This window comes from Tamandua tetradactyla, chromosome 7 (genome assembly GCF_023851605.1).
Source record: "Tamandua tetradactyla isolate mTamTet1 chromosome 7, mTamTet1.pri, whole genome shotgun sequence".
NCBI classification, from domain to species: domain Eukaryota; kingdom Metazoa; phylum Chordata; class Mammalia; order Pilosa; family Myrmecophagidae; genus Tamandua; species Tamandua tetradactyla.
This window is the reverse complement of record NC_135333.1, coordinates 148,562,694-148,579,186: the sequence shown is the minus strand read 5'-3', so window position 1 is coordinate 148,579,186 and position 16,493 is coordinate 148,562,694. Positions and strand designations below refer to the sequence as shown.

The window sequence follows — 16,493 nt, the reverse complement described above, 5'->3', positions numbered from 1 at the left end:
CATTAGAGAGATTAAAGAGATTCTTCCTAGGCTGTGGGCTGCAATGTAGATAGATGGCTGTCACTATCATGACATCACAGATAACATCAGCAGTGCTGCAATGGGATGCCCAACTAGTTAAGAACTACAAAGGAAAATGCTTCAAAGAATCATTTGACAATCAAAAAAAAGTAGAACCAGAAACTCCCCCCAAAGGGGGAGTGGGGCACCAATCATAATTCTGATAATCATTTTCACAGTGACCAGCTCTCAAGGTATCTGTCTGAGGATTACATTTCCGGATGGGGGAAAATTACATTAGAGGCATGGTAGTAGCACAAAAAGATGCAAGCTAGTACCATTCAGATTCCCCTATGAGTACAGAATTCATCAACTATTCCCTTCATTATATGAATAAAGGGTGATTTGTTTGGGGGACATTTGTAGGTAATACTCAGTCTTTTATTTTATAGCATACAGTCGGTATACTATTAACAAGCACAAGTATTTGATTATTTTAACTATTTAAGTTAGGCACACAGATCTAGGTGCCTGAGGCTCCTTATGGTAACCCAGAACCCAGCATATCTTAACAGATGTCTAGGGATAGCCATTTATTCTCACTTCTGATCACTGTCTGCCACTATCTGCATCACTTTTGACATATTCAGGAGAATGATCAGAGTCTTACGGGATTGGGCAAGAATAATGAGGTGTCACGAAATTGAAGAACTCTTTGAACAGATGTATTTCCTAAATATGAGGGAATCTGTTTTTCAGTATCCAGGGAAAAGAGTAACCAACTTCTTAAAAGTACCCCTAAATTTGAGTTCTTGAAATGTTTTATAGCCAAGAACAAGAGGCTAAGCCAGTATATACCCAAACAAACCTCCTCAGTTTTATTTATTTTTGACTCTGTCTTAAAGTACTTGAAAAACTCCCCCTGGAAGGAGCTACTGCACCACAATCTTATAATTGCAGACCTTAAGATAGGGTATGTATTAGAGTTAAGAGTATTTGTTGAAGGTCTCCAGCTGAAGAGACAGAGTGAAAGCAGATCATAAAATACCCTTATCCCAATCCCAAAGACCAGTAAAATGATTGCAAACAACAAGAAAACCTAGCCCTCCTCCCCCCAAAAATTAGTTACCAAAAAAAAAAGAGAGAAAGGAATGTGTGCTGGTTTGACAGGATTATGCACCCTAGAAAGTCCATTTTAATCCTGATCCAGTCTTGTGGCAGCAAGCATTTCTTTTAATCCCTATTCAGTGCTATAGGCTGTGAACTTGATTACATTATCTTCCCAGAGATGCGACTCACCCAATTGTGGGTATTAACCTGAGATGAGAGGGAGATGTGACTCCATCCATTCCAGGTAGGCCTTGATTAGTTTACTAGAATCCTTTAAAAGAGGAAACACTTTGGAAAAAGCTTGAGAGCAATGCGAACCACAGGTGACTGTGTGGACAGTCAGAGACCTTTGGAGATGAAGAAGGAATAAGTCCCCAGAAGAGTTTCATGAAACAAGAAAGGTGGAGTGAAAGCTACCAGATGTTGCCATGTTTGCCACAGGCCTTCCTAGTTGAGAGAGGAATGTTGAACTTCACTGGCCTTTCTTGAGTGACGGCAACCTCTTGTTGCCTTAATTTAGGATTTTTATAGACCTGCTTCATTTGCAACATTTTCATGGCCTTAGAATTGTAAACTTGCAACTTAATAAATTCCCCTTTTAAAAGCTGCTCCATTTCTGGTTTATCCATTCTGACAGCTAGCAAACTAGAACAGAGTGCAACAGTGTGGATCCCAAAATAAGGCAAAACAAAAAACAATTCATACACAGAATACTGACTAAGAAACGAAAAGATTCTGTTGAACAACACAGTGAAGTTCCAAACCCTCACCTCCCTCCCTGCTCTTCTAAAGCCCTATTTGTGAATTGATGAAATCTTGAGATGTCACTATTGCCCTAAATTCTGGAAAGAAGCTAACTAGATGACTGAGGAGTAGTGGAATGGCTATTGGGCAGAAGTGGGCTACCTCTTTCTGAAAGAAGTAGAGATGTCACAATGAATATAAATGCCCAAGAACATAAGAATGGGGATTTTGGTATGTTTTGTTCACACAGCTTTATTCCCAGCTAATTCCCAGATTAGCATGGTGCCTTGCAGATGATAGGTGCTCAGTAAAAATCTGTTGAATGGTTGAGTCTAACTCACACAGTTGTCACACAGCTTCAGCAGAGCTTTCTCTTCTCCTCCTCTTCCCTGCTTCATTATTCCTTTAGATTACAGTAAAGGGGATGCTACGCAATACCAAGTTCTTAAGTCATAGCTCAGGGGGAATACAAGTAAGTTAGTCGATGGAAATGGTGGCACAGAGAAGTTACTTATGCTAGATCAGAACAAAGAGGTCTGGATAGAGCTGTATGAACATGATAAAAAAAACAAAACAAACCAGTAACAAATATCCAAACATACTAAGGCAATGCCCCAAATAAAAACAAACAAAGCCAATCAACCCTTCTGTCATGGTCAGCTTCATGTGTCAACTTGGCCAAGTGGTGGTACCTGTTTGTCTGTTGGGCAAGTGCTGGCCTGTCTGTTGCAATGAGGACATTTCATAAAATAAGATCATGATCACATCAGCTGCATCCAAGCTGATTGCACTTGTAATCAGCCAAGGGGAGTGTCTTCTGAAATAAGTGATGCTCAATCTAATCACTGGAAGCCTTTTAAGGAGGATTCAGAAGAGACAGGCTCTTCCTGTCTGGGCTGGTGAGCCTCTCCTTTGGAGTTTGTCTAGACCCTCCACTGGAATCCTCGGCTTCACAGCTTGCTCTGTGAATTTTGGACTCTGCGTTTCTGTGGTCATGTAAGACATTTTTATAAATTTTATAACTGTGAGTGTTCCCTGTTGATTCTGTTTCTCTAGAGAACCCTAACTAATACATCTTGGTACCAGGAGTGGGGTAGAAAGAACTGTGTTTGGAGTCTGTATAACCTGTCACTGTGGAGTCACACTTGAGAAGCCACTCTTGTGCAAAGGTGTATTACACCCACCTTTTAATGGGGTGTCCACATTGGTCAGGGCCATGAGGGTCTGGGCTTCCTGCAGAATTCTGTCCTGGGATGCTGGTGTTCATGGTGTTCTGAGAGAGATACTGTTGTCCGTGACATTGTACTCAGACAGGAGGGTCCTAGCAGCAGAGTTTGTAATGCCAGATTCCTCAGCAGTCTGACATGCAATTTCACTTGCTTGGCCTACTTTTACAACTTCCTGGAGTCCTGCATCTGAAATCTGAGGGGCAGGAAGTACTAATTTGCTTCTCTTTTTAGTAAATTCAGAAACACCACTAGTTTGTAGAATAGTTGATGGTAAATCAGATTCTTTTTTCCTTTTCAAATGCTGCTTATCTTTTTTCTATCTCTTCCTTCCTTTTCAGATCTTAACTCCCCATCAAGATCCTATTGTCTTAATTTCCTGAAATCTGCATCAAGAGCCTGGTAGTTCTCCTCCGAAGTATCACAGAAACCAAAAGCAGGCTTTTTTTCAAATGGGACTTCAGCATTATAATCAACTCCTCTTTTCTTTTTTCTTTTCTTTTGAATTTCTATACCAGCTGCTCGAAATTGTCTTCTCTTTTGGAGTGCAGCAAAATGCCTTGCTTCTTCCACCTGTTTCTCTCTTTCTTTCCTCTTGGCCTTCTTTCCCTGAACATTAGCCAGGCAGGCTCTAGCTACAGAAAGCATCTCAATTTCATCCTCATCCACATCAATTGATCAGGCCATACTGATTTGGTTTCTTGATTTGGACCTATTTTTCCAGGTTTAAGTTTTTGTGGATTATCTGTTGTTTCTTCTTCAACAAGCCAAGAAGGGGATTGCATTATTGTCTGGGGTGATTGACCCTGACAATCAGGGGGAAATATGACTGCAGCTATACAATGGAGGTAAAGAAAAGTTTTCTTGGAATATAGGAGATCCCCTAGGGGGTCTTTTAGTACTACCATGCTCTGTGATTAAAATCAATGGAAAACAGCAACAAACACAATCCAGGTAGGACTACCAATGGGTCTGAAACTTCAGGAATGAAGGTTTGGGTCACCCTACCAGGCAAAGAACCATGGCCAGCTGAAGTGCTTGCTGAGGGTAAAGGGAACATGGAATGGGTAATGGACAAATGTAGTGATAAATATGAACTTTGGCTACATGCTCAATTATAGAAATGAGGACTGTGATGCTGTTTTGTTCCTGTTATACTATTTAAGTTGTAAGATATCAAGTTTAAGAATGAATATTACCCAAGGACTTGCATCCTATTCTGGAGAGAGTTACTGTGTTTCCAGTTATACGCAGGACAGTTGAGTATTGTTAGGTGAAAGAAAAAAATGTGTGTTTTAATGTTTTTCATTTAGAAATTAGGTATGGTTTAAGGTGATATATATATAGCTGCCAAGTTGATAAGGGGTGGACTGTCATGGTCAGCTTCATGTATCAGCTTGGCCAAGTGGTGGTTCTTGTTTGTTTGCTTGGGCAAGTGCTGGCCTGTCTGTTACAATGAGGACATTTCATAGAACTACATCATGATCACGTCAGCTGCATCTATAGCTGATTCCATTTGTAATCAACCAAAAGGGAGTGTCTTCTGCACTGAGTGATGCTCAATCTAATCATGGAAAGCCTTTTAAGGAGGATTCAGAAGAGACAGATTCTATTCCTGCTTCGGCCGGCAAGCCTCTCCTGTGGAGTTTGTCCAGACCCTCCATCGGAGTCGTCGGCTTCACAGCCTGCCCTGCGGATTTTGGACTCTGCATTCCCGCAATCATGTGAGACACTTTTATAAGTTTTATATTTGCTAGTATTCCCTGTTGATTCTGTTTCTCTAGAGAACCCTAACTAATACATCTTCCAGGAAAAGAACATAGCATGATAAAAGAATGATTTCTACTCATGAAGAAAATATAATCCAAAGAACAAGACAAAATTCCTTGGGAGTGCTTTGTACTATAATCAAGTTAATGAGAACCTGAACTCAGAAAAGCATGTGGTCAAAGATGAGATGCTGGAACAACAGAAAGGATACAGAGCTAAGGAAGTTGAGGGCAAAAATAATATTATAGAATAAATAAATAAAGGTGACATAGCAAGGAACAGAATAAAATGACCGCAAATAAAATTATTAGTCTAGAGCAAAAGCTTAAACATACAAGGGGATCAAAGGGATTGGAAGATAATAGATTGGAACTCAAAGGCACTTAATATAAGGAACATTGATATCCTTGAAGAAGAGGATCCACTAAATGGAGGAAGGAAAGTATTTACAAATATCATGCAAGGAAATTTCACTAAAGAGTAAGACTACCACATTTAAGAGTGAAAGAGTGTACCATATTCTAGGAAATATTGAAAGAATGCTCAATAGCTTGATACCAGAATTCGAACTTATCCTTGATTGAGTAATTATGCAGAAATTAAGCAGGGAAAAAAACAAGCCTCATACAAGGAAGCACAGATCAGTTCTGCCTCAAAGTATCCACAACCACATTTAGTGCAAGAATAATGTATACACTTAACCAACATTGCAGCAGACATTCTATCATGAAAGAATTTCAGAGAAGAGGGGTAAATAATTGGGTCTCATTAACTTCTGGTCTCAATGATTTAGGAACAATGGTGTAGCCAGCCTTAGACTATGTATCCTAGCATTTCTCAAGGTGTGTCCTTTGAACTTGTATCTTTGAGATGTTCCATGAAAAAGGAAACAGTGATCAAATAGTTGGGAAACATAGATTGTCCAAGAGTTCTGTCTTAAAGATTCATAGCACACATCAGCATATAAAAGACTTCAAGAACTTTTGCATTAAAGAAACCTGATATTCCTTTGGAAAACATTTTCCTCGGAATGATTTTTACTCCCCTGCATGCCTATTAGCATCTTGCCAAAAATGTGTTTGACAGAGTACATTTTGAGAAAGTACGATGTCTCATAATGAAAGGAGAAAAGATTAATAATAACACAAAACAATGATCAATTCAAAAGTAATTCATATTTATTTGTCTATTCCTTCCCCCTAAGGACAGCAATGAAAATTTACATATTTCATTTATTTATTTTTAAGCTGGTTTCAGGAAGGACAAAAAAACACTTCTAACCGAGTGGTATTTATAGGATCGCTTTGAAAGTACTAACAATAAATTCCCTCTTAAAGCAGCCATTTCAAATCCTTAAGCACAACTCAATTTCGTATGTGCCTTGTTTAAAGGAATGCATCTGTGAAGCCTTATTCCCGCTGTGGGTCTCTGGACGTGGCAAGACTTCCTCTCATTACAAAATGAGAGAAATACCAGGAGTCCTGAAACTGAACACTGCTTTTCTTCCTTAGGCAACCCGGAACAATGCAACTAAGAAGACAGTGGAGCAAAAATCTTCCATTCCACAAGAAAAACAAACCCACCCTTACTCTGCAATATTTTCCCCTATTTCTTAGTATTGTTCCAATTTACATAAGCATAGTTTATGACAGCACGCAACATCTAATTAGATTACATACCACTGCTCCTGGATGGTGGAAGACTCTTACTGTCTACTCACATAATGCCTCTTCTTATGCTACTTTGAACCAGACAAAAAGTATTTTAGCTCAGGATTGAGTTGTCTCTATTTCTTTCTCTTCCTGTCAGAAGACAGAGGAGCAAGAGGAAAGTATGCGAATGTGCAGGAGGGAGCTTTCAGCTTTCAGACAGTGTTATTTATATTTGTGCTTCTAAGACAGTGCCAAGGAGATGATTGAGGTGAGAGAGGAGGTTGAGGAGTAACTGACTTAGAGAAGACGAAAAGGTTTTAAGGAATAGGGAATAGAGGGACCCATAAATATGTTTCATGGTAAGCGGCAGCAATCACCAGAAGCTGCTGCCCTCTTCAGGATTTTTAAGGCCAAAACCACCAGGTAAAATTGGCCAAATGTTTTAAATTTTGACAGTACCTTTTTTTGTCAAGGACACAAACACTAGAAGCTCTCGTATGTTGCTGATTAGGAGGTAATCTACTAATATCTACAAAAGCTTAAGATGTGTACAGCCCAGCAATCCCTTTCTTATGTAAATATCCTACAGATATTCTCTTACATTTGCATGAGGAGACAATGTACGGGAATGCTCTTTGTTGAAGTGTATGTGTCAGCAAGAAACTGGAAGCAACCCAGATATCCATCAACAGGAGAATGTATTAAATCAATTGAGGCATCTCCCTGCCATGGAATGCAATACAGAAATGAAAACGCACAAATTAAAATTACTTGAATCAACATGGATGAATCTCAAAAATATAATATGGAGGGACAAATTATAGAAGGATACATAAATATGACACCATTTATATAAAATTAGAATATATAAAATACATAGAGTAGGATGGCATTTATATAATTGAAAACATGCAAAGACAAAACTGTGTATGTATACATAATAAAAACATGCATAGGAATGACGAACATAAACATATAAATAGGGCTGAGAATGACAAACATCAAATCAGGACAGCCATCACAACTGAGGAGACAAAGAGAGAAAGGGGATAGAGAGTGGCAAACAGGGGCTTTTGATTAGATTTACTATATACTATTTTTTTAGTGGGTGGGCACATCATTGTATTATTCTCTATGCTTATTATTGTAGGTCTGAAATATTTCAGTTAGAATCAAAGAGCTCCTATTCGGATTTAACTAAAATTTATGAAGTGCCTATCATGTATATAGCATAGCCCACTTTCACATTCAGAATTATGATATAGCCGTTACTGTGCTTATAAATATAATTAAATTCCATTATTTTGAAAACTTCTGCCTCATACCTTCGGACCTCTTTAGCCAGTCTGACTCCATCTGACCTGCTAAAGAGCCAAGTTCCCACTTGACTCTGCCAGATGCTGTGGGCTCAATACTACGACTGGTGGATTCGTGGGGAAAGGGGGCAGGTAGAAGGGGACTGACTCCAAAGAAAGGAAGTTAAACTGATTTTTTCATTTGCACCCTCAAACTCTCTCTGAATTTACCATGTTTCTAACACTGGAGAGGAGGGTGGAAATAACGATCATCTGGTATAGAATCATGAGTGTATGCTGCATGGGGGAAAAAGGCAAAACCACCCGGATTGGTTTCATTTGGCACAAAATGGATAAGACTCGAAGGCCAGTTAGTGGGGGTGCCTAAGTGGAGGCCACACGATCACTTTCCTGGCACCTGTAGGGGACGGCAAACATCCGAGGAGGGTGATATATTCCATCAGTGGTCGCCAACCCTGGCCGCACATTACAACCACTTGGTGAGCTTTGGAAAATACTGACCTCTGGACTCTGCTCCCAGAAATTCTAACTCACTGTTCTGGGGTGAGGTTCCAGGTACTCATGTTTTGTAAAAATCCCTTCCCAGATGACGCTAATGTGCGTTCAGCATTGAGAGTCACTGGCTATAATGCTATGGTTGAGGCCTTGATATACCATTGGGCAAATTTCAGGACCATTGTCACTGCTGGCCCTTCCTATCATGTTTGTGATATGCTGAAAGAAACCTTGGATATTTGGCGTCTGTTTCTATTAGTTCTCTATTTAGACCTGCACGTGTTTTCGATGTGCCACTTCTTGCCTACTCTGTCTTCTGGAGATTGTTGATTGTGTTTTGGCTCATCTTCCATTTTTTTGGGCAAGGCCAGGTGCTTGGAAATGGCCAGGGTTGTGCTGTACAGTGGTGGGGTTGAGGGAATCACCCCCAAAAGCCACAAGGACAGTTGATTTGCCATACTATCTAGCAGCTCGGACCCTTCAGACTCCTAGCCAGTCTCTAGACTTAACTGCTGGTTAAAAAGGATAATAAATCAATTAGTTCTAGATCTTATCCCCATCCCCACAAAGAATTTGAAGATATCTGTTGTAAAAAAATATATATATGAAATTGAGAGCTACAAATTTAGTTTAACCTCCAAGCCAATATGGCTTTAACTACATCTTGTCAGACGGTCATTCAGGCACACTGATTCAAAAATTTTAGCTAATATCTGTTCACAATCCTTTTCATGAAATGCCTCTGCATTCAGGGTCTGATATTAGTGTTGGGAATGTAAGGAGGATGCAATCATGGCTCCAGCCCTTAGATAAACCACAGGTGGTTAGAGGGATAGACACGTAATCAAGTAACTGTCATAGAATGGGAGACATGCAAAAGGATCTATAAGTATTCTATATACAAATGATAAAATTCAGAAAGAGAAGGCTCTGGTAGATCAGATTTGGAGGGGAGGAGTATTTCACAGAAGCAGGGATGACAGAGTCGTGTTTTAGGGCCTTCCTAGCTAGCACGTGGTTTATACGCAAGCAGCCTCAGCATTACCTGGGAGCTTAGAAACGCAGAAGCTTAGGCTCCTTCCTAGACCGACTGAAGCAGAGTCTCTATGTCAACAAGACTCTAGGGCACTCATATGCACATGACCACTTGAGAAGCACCGTTTTAGAGGATGAACTACGGGTTCTCAGCAATAGAAGCAGGGGGTGACGGTCCAAGCAGAGGGACAACGTCTGCAAAGGTTTCCAGGTGTGGAGAGGTGCTATCAGGTGTTGAGCACGAGGTAAAGGAGGAACAGAGAAGCCATGTGGAGGGGCAGGCCTGGGCCTGGTCAGGAAGGGGCTCATAAGGCCTCCGAAGGTATCGGACTGTATCCTGAGGGCTGTGAGAAGCCAGTTACAGCCAGTGAAAGATTTTAAGCAGGAGAGTGGTGAGATGGAATTTTTGCTTTGGGAAGATGCGGTTGGCAGCTGTGTAGAGGACAGAAGGAAGAAGGGTAAGCAGGCTCAAGGGAGCCAGGCTGCAATCTCGCTAGGAGACTTCACCAGAGAAGTGGTGAGGCCCAGATTAAGGCGAGGCCACGGCATGGAGGCCGAGGAGGAGAAGGGGAGGCACGACGGATGCGGTCAACAGGCCTTAAGACGTGGCAGTTCACATTTCTTTTAAAGTCCTTTAAAAAATAAGTTGTATGTTAATGGTAGAAGAAAAACTAACACATAAACAAAGAAACTCTCAAATACCTAAGCCTAAAAGGAAGCAAAATATAAAAAAACACAGAAAGGAAGAAGACCCAGGTATGGATGTAGAGGCAGGAACAGACTGAATGCAATGTTCATTGTTCCATTATTTTTGTGCAGCCTCAAATTGCACTAAAGAGATACTTTTATGAGTGATAATGGATACATGCTTTACAATGTAGATAAAGCTAAAATATCAATCCAATATCAACTATTTTATAATACTATAGAAATTTGAACAGAACACACACACGTTTACATACACGGATTTACATATATAGGATTTTTTTGTATTTTTGCTGTTTAATACTGCAGAAGTTTCAAACATGGTTTTCTCAACAATTAACAAAGAAGCTATTCTGTTTATATTTTTATATTTCATTAAAGGTGATAATCATTTCTAAGGGCATATTGTACCTTTTATACCCTCTTTTTTTTATCAAAAGCACATGCATTAATTAATTATTAATCCTAAACTTTTCTTCAAAGACAGAAATAAATGTCTAATAGTTCCCTGTTTGAAATATTAACATGGCTGAATATTTTTATTCATTCTTTTGGCAGATAAAAACTGGATCTAGCCTTTTTCTTTCGATTTTCAGATTTTAATCAACACACATTATGAATGAGGTTTAGTGTATTATTAAGAGAGCTTATAGAAGATATTTGACAAAACCCGAAACTGAATTGCCAATGTTGTCATTTTCCTATCAGTCATATTTTCTATATCCTTGAGAATAGTTATTTTATTTTAGTGATTTTACTACAAAAGCATGAATGTAAATCCAAACTCCATTTAGAAAAAGATTTATATATAAAAAACCAAAATGTTAATGAAAGTGAAGTTGTATATTTCTAAGCAAAAAATCAAAATGTTAGTGAAAGTGAAGTTGTGTATTTCTAAGCTACATTTGAACATGAGGTGAAAATAGCAAAGGAACTAAGCTTTCTGTTTTCTTTGCCATCCAGTAAAGACAACCTTCTGACATTTTTTTTCCCTGAGGAGTTTTCAGGAAAGTACCTAAGGGACCTTTTCTTTCATGTGACCAAAATAGTCACGCAATTATTACACTGTTCATTTCCAATTTCTTCTACTCGTCTCTCTACCTTGTTTCTTTCTGTCTGCCTTCTTGACAACAGCTATTTAGACTAGGTTTTCTCTGCTCCCTCTCTTTTATTGCCTTGCTTTCTCAATACATTTTCCTTGGGATTGGAATGGAGACTCTCTAATTACAATTCATGCCCCAGAAAGTTAAGACAACACACACAGAAAAAGATTCCTAATGTAGATGGAACGGTGCCATTCCACAGCTCAGCTGCACTGCTAATGCAAACTGATTTGAGCCACCAAAACTCTGAGAAAACTGAGCTGGAATCCATGGCTGGCATCTGAGATGCAATGGATGGGTGGACCTTGAAACTTAAGCTAGCAGAACCAGTTCTGCGGCAGCATAGCTCAGCACTTCCTACAATGAAATCCTCCCATTAATTCTAAATTGGAAGTACTTCTCAGAAGCATTTTGGCAACATTTATAAACAGTTCAAACATTTGGTCCCTTCTACTCAACAATTCCACATGTAGGAATTTGCCCTATAGGTCCCTTGCCTAAGCACCCAGAGATAAAAGGACAAAGAGATAAAAATAGTATTGTTTATGAAAGCAAAAACCCCGCATACAAACTGAATGTTTATTATTGGCAAATAACAAAAATTATGGCACATTCACACAATGCAATAGGCCATTCTTAAAAAGAATGAGGTGGAGGGTGGGCCATGGTGGCACAGTGGCAGAGTTCTCACCTGCCATGCCAGAGACCCAGGTTCGATGCCCATGCTTGCCCATGCAAAAAAAAAAAAAAAAAAAAAAAAGAGAATGCGGTGGCTCTACAGGTGCTCTCATGGGAAAGATGCCTAAGTGATACAGCCAAGGAATTGCTTGGATGCATATTTTCCAACACTCTCCTTTCTTGGATTTGGACAATTGACCTTTTATTTGATTTAAAGTGTTTGTGTCAGAGCTTTCAGTCCCTCTTTCCAACCAGATTATTCTCTTCAAGTCTCTCCCATATCATCATTATGAAGCTAACACTATATCTTAGTTATGTTAGAAAAAAACCCCGATGTAAACAAGTCTGATGATATTTGTACAAATTATAGAATCTATGCATGGAAAATGTCTGTAGTTCAGCAGTGGTTATTTCTGAGCGAATGGGCTGGGTGTGGGGGTGTAGAGAGAGACTCTATACCCCTGCTCTATTTTTACTGCTTTGTCACAAACACATATATTTATGATTTTAAAAATGAAATGGAAATGAACAAATGATTCTATATAAATAAGTAAATAAAATGGAAAATATATAAAGGTTGTTGACAAGTGGGAAGTTACCTAAGTCCTCTGGGTTGGGGTACCCTAACAAGGCCCCGCAAAAAACTATAGGTCCCTGGGTTTCTGGGGTGTCTGTAAGACTGGAGGCTTGTCTCGCTTATCTCAGTAGCCCGACCAAACAAACAGTTCACGGGCGTCCCCTCGCCACTTAATTCTTCAGACCCTTGAAAGTTATGCCAAAAGGTTGACAGGGGCATGCAGTACCTCCTCTGTGAACCTTCTATGATTCTTGCAGTTCTTATTGGTCTGTCTTCTTTCCACTCCTCTTTCAATAAATTCAGCATTTCAGACTTTGTGCCTATCTGATCTTTATTTATATTAAATGTATTTCTTTGATCAGGTGGTTGATGGCAAGAAATGGGTCTTCAGCTTGCACCATGGCTTTTGCCATCACAGGGTTCCCGAAGATCTGCTAATGAGTATGGGTTTTCTTTCTCCATCAAGATCACAGTCAAGGGGAGATTATATAGGGCGCACCAAATTGCATATGATGACACATCACTGGACTGTAGCTGCAACTCTCCTGGGAGAGCCACACTTCAGGACAGTTTCCCAATAAATTAGCCTGGTGTACAAGGACCTATAGACGTCCCCACCCTGCCAGCAGGTACATACACACACCACACACACACACACACAACTCAGGCTCTTCATCTGCTGTTACTTCCTGGTACACACCCATACTCTAATTTCATGAAATAACTTGCCTTCCTGGAAAGCTATTCTTATACTCCAATAATAATTTGTATCAACAGTGGCTCAGTGCATCCCAATGCTAAGCAATATCCATTTTTCCCTTCCTTTTCATTTTGATTTAATGGGACACTTGGCTCTATTTACCTTCTCTTTTAGAGAGAGGTAAAAAAGACTGCAGCAAGACAATTGGAGGAGGGGCAAACCATAGTGATGTTTTGCAGTTCTCTTTGCTTGTCGTGCTCTGTATTACGGCCTACTAAATTTTCTTTGGGGTGTGTTCAAGGTGAGTCATTGTGTTACACAGTCGAGCCTAAACTGTAAATGAAATGCATATTTGCCTTTCTTATATACGTGGAAAATAATTTGTTAGGCCTACAGAATAAAAAAGAGGTAGTTATGGTTCGATGTTTAATTTTTTATTTTGCTGGAAGGGGGTGAAGCTTATTTTTATTTCTCTAGTTTTAGTTGCACCTTAGTATCTAGGCATACAATAATCGGAAATCCTATGTTCTAACAGGGAATTATCCTAGTGTTCAAACTCTTTCCAAGATTAACTCTTGATTTACTAATTGTTTTTGGGCATGAGGAAAGAGTTAATTTTCCCAAAGGTGCTGAGGACAAACTACTCCAGAGCTATTTTCACAACAATGAAGAAAGAAATTATATCTCTCCTATCCATAAGTAGCATGTACGTAAGGCATTTGGAATTCTTTACTTATAAAACATTGGAAATGCAAACAGTTGTTTGACTGGCATGTCGTGATCTGGCTACTTACTGTACATCATCTTGGTTTCAAATGTAATGAGCATGACTCATCATCTGATACTTAAAGGCACGAAGTTGTTTTTGGCTCAGTTACAAATTCAGATGGGAGATTTCCTATTAGGTACAAAGTAGTTGATCAGACAGATCTTGTGGTTCACTGAATATCCAAATTAAATTTGACCCTCTTGGGCAGAATATTTTCACTTGCCACTCTTCTGAGACAAGAGCTTGACAGTTAACTCAAGGGAATAACTGTGCTATGAAGAAACCCATAAATCACATATGAAGCAGTGTCCTTCAAGCTCAATACAATGCAAGTGATGATAGTGGTAGCCTCTTTCATAAACAATGGAAGAAAAATTGGGTTACATTACTTGGAGTGCTCAGTGGCATCTTCATTGACTGACTCTAGAAATGGAAGGGTAGTCTCTCCTTCTATGTTGCCACTCATGAGTTCACATGTGGCTTATCTAAAGAACCAGAGACTTGTTACTTTCAGGTGACATTAGTATTTCCAAATTTGAGTCCATAAGTCTCATTCTCTCCTGTCATGTTTTTCACAATAATGAAGGTTAAATATAATACAGAAGAAATACTCGAGTTCAGCAGTAATCAAAGAAATGCAAACAAAAAAATGAGGTCCCACATTTTGGTCTATCAAGTTAGTAATGATATAAAAAAAGTTATATAATGCCCATCGTTCATCAAAGGATACTCGCAAACTCAGATGGGAGTGTAACAATATAAAATATTGATGATCTGGAGGCGCACTTGGCATGTCAAAGCCTTAAAATATGTAATGGCTTTGATTAGAAAATTCATTTTCTAAGGAAGATAATTGAGGATATGAGCAAAGATTTACTGACAAAGATGTCAACTGCAGTGTGTTTTATAACATAGAAAAACTTGGAATGACTAAAATGTTCAAAGGACATTGGTTAAATAAATTATGGAACATCCACATAAGGAAATGCTTGCTAACCATTAAAAATGTTAAATAAGACTATTTATTGATGCAAAAACATGTTTATAATATTGTATTAAGTTTAAAAGGCAGTTACAAATTAGTATGCTTAGCATATTCTATCTCGCTTTAAGGAAAATATGTATATACACACATGTGTATGAAAATAGGTCTGGAATTATGCACAAAAAAGTTAACCCTACATATTTCTAGGTGGGGAATTTTATGGTTGATTTTAATTTTTTCTTTCTAATTCTCTGCACTTTCAAATTTTCTGCAATTTATAAATATTACATTAATGAAAAGGAAAAATGTTACTGCTAATTTCAATAAATAAGCAGGCATGGGGAAGCTGTCATAGGACCCTGACAATCCTTGACAAATCGAGGAGCCTGTGAACCTGACTATGACAGAGATGGTGTTCTCCCTCTCCTATATCCATTACATCCCTTTTCTTTAGTTTCAGCACCCCAGTTTTTAGATGGGCATATTGCCACCCAGAATAAAAGCCCTCATTTCCCACCTTGTCTTGCAAGTAAGTATGGTCATGTACTTAGATTTTCATCCTTGAGAAACAACTGGAAGAACTGTGCGGGACTTTAAGAGCTTTCGTTAAAGGGTGACAGTCACCCCTATTTCCCTCTCATTTGAATGTGTTGGCTTGAGGCCCAGCTGCCGCACAGGTCCTTGACATGGAAGGTGTGTGCTGAGGAAGACAGAAGAAAAGGATGGCAGGCTTGGCTCCATGAGATCGATGGAGACCTGGTGTGAACTGTGGAATGCTTACCTTTATGTTCTTTTGTATTATAGAGAAACAAGTTTCTATTTCATTTGAACCCTGTTATTTTCGGCTTTTCAGTTATTCATGGCTAATCCTGGAGCTGACAAATATACTGACTAATCATGTTTGTGGCTGTTGCTAACTTAGCAAAACCCTTCACACTGAAGGGCGACTCAGCATAAATTGTCTAGAAGAAGAAAACATTTGGAACATCAGAAAAACAATACATTCACATGTATCTACACTGGCATGTCCAATTTCTTGGATTTCTAGATGATTCTCATTAAGGACTTTTTTTTCAGCAGATAAGCCTAGTTAGACCTCAAAAGGTTGATCTGGCCAATATGGATAAGAGCTGCCAAATGTAATTCTTTATCATATAAAAGTAATACTTTAAATGGATGTGACTAATGATGAAAATAATGACATTTTACATCAGTGCAAATATGATTTATTAAAGTACAGAGGCCTTTAAGAAAAATGAGCACATTACCAAAGGGAAGTTTTTCATCTGGGAAGAATTAAAGGATTTTTACCAAAGTAATGTTTCCATCAACCAATTTATAACCTTGAGAGAAAAACTGTACTGAATGCTTAAACAGTCAATACATGTTGAGATATTTCTCAAGCAATTGAGATATTCCTTTAGCATTAGTTCAGAAACTACCAAAATTAAGACAAGCAGTGTAATTTGTACCTTGTGGAGAGACAGCATGGTCTATTACTCTCTTTTAGGTACATGAAAGTTCTTCTCTCACATTTCATCAGTATATGGCTAATATATGGGCAGTGTGGTAGGATGCTTCCAGAATTTGAACCTTGATGTTGATGAAAACTTTATTTTGGTCATTTG

General features: G+C 38.9%; 1 protein-coding gene across 6 annotated transcripts in view; it reads right to left on the bottom strand.

Moving 5' to 3' along the window:
* The window catches only part of SYT1 (synaptotagmin 1), a 1,262,805-nt gene that overhangs the window by 28,013 nt on the left and 1,218,299 nt on the right, over positions 1-16,493 (bottom strand). The window lies entirely within an intron of this gene.